The sequence below is a fragment of the Phyllobates terribilis genome, unplaced genomic scaffold (assembly GCF_046119375.1).
Source record: "Phyllobates terribilis strain yellow unplaced genomic scaffold, ASM4611937v1 Scaffold_5144__1_contigs__length_53960, whole genome shotgun sequence".
NCBI lineage: Eukaryota > Metazoa > Chordata > Amphibia > Anura > Dendrobatidae > Phyllobates > Phyllobates terribilis.
In genome coordinates, this window is record NW_027367892.1 from 20386 (window position 1) to 21744 (window position 1359).

The window sequence follows — 1359 nt, forward strand, 5'->3', positions numbered from 1 at the left end:
GATGATGTTATTTTTAGCTCAATAAGCTGCTATCATGCCCTTGTTCAGCAAAGGCAAATGCTTAGGTGGTGCGGATTTCAGCAGACCAATGGAGAACAGCAAAAGATCTGTTGAGCACTTCAACGTACATGCATACATTATCAAAATCAGGCTAAGAAAAATCATTTGGTCTGAACTGTAAAAAGTTGAGAAGAATAAAACCTTACCTTCTTAAGCAAAGGCAAAGACTCCACCGAGCATATCATCGGTTTTGGTATCTTCCTCAGTTTTCTCCTTGTAATGGGGACTGCCATTACTATCAACATCATTGACCACCTCTCTCATTTCATCAAGAGGAACAATAGAAACTTTACAATAATCAAACTGGAAAAATTGTCAAAAGTCTATCTTTCTGGGTAGGTTTACTAAACAAAGGAGCCCTCATCAAGGTTCATACTCAAATCAGAACGGTTGGAACTCGTGTTTGAAGCATCATCACTACTCATTCCAACGCTCATTCCACCAATCCGTAAGTGTTTTCATGGCACTTAAAATAGTATTGCATTGTCTACTTTCTTAATGCTTTCTTCTTCTCTCAGGGATTCCACCAGTAGTGAAGTCTTTGAAAAATCCAAAAGTGATGTTTGCAAAACTGCAATCATGACATCGTCAGACATTTTCAGTGCATATGGTGATCATATGCCCTCCCTTGTCAACTTACAGAAGCCTGTAGAACCTGATTTTGGATATGATGAAGATGACTAGTTTTTGGCTTCATAATTTCTTATGAGATAAATAGTTTCTGTAGGAAAAACCAAGCTTTCATTTATGTGTTTGTGTTCTACTTCCCTCACATGTTGTAGTCTCAATTTGTAGATCTTGGAATTTGGTTGTATCTTGTATTGTTATGTTTCAGTAATACAATATTTTCGTTCAATATCTGTTTAGTAAGAGTGTAGGATTGAATCAACAGATTAATGACCAAAATTCTAACTTTTCAAGGTTAGTCAATTAGAAACAGCAGTACAAAATCAAACCTATATTTCTAGGAGTACTCATTAATGTGCAATAGTAGAAAATCCTGAGATAACTATATAAGTGGCTAGTATTGATGTGCATGCTCAAGTGATTGCAGTTGAATGAAGATGTACATAATTATTTCTACACAAGAATGTATGAAAGAAAACTATAGTGGAGTTTAAATTCTATCCATGTGTGAACAAAAGATTATGTACCCTTTCATGTACGAGACTATGAGGATCTTTGTGTAAAAATTGTCTTGTATTACAGAAGTTGTTGAGAGATTTGTATAGCCACCTTTCATCTCCTGTTCTGATCACATGATACTTCACTTGAATTCCTAGATGGTGGTTACATATG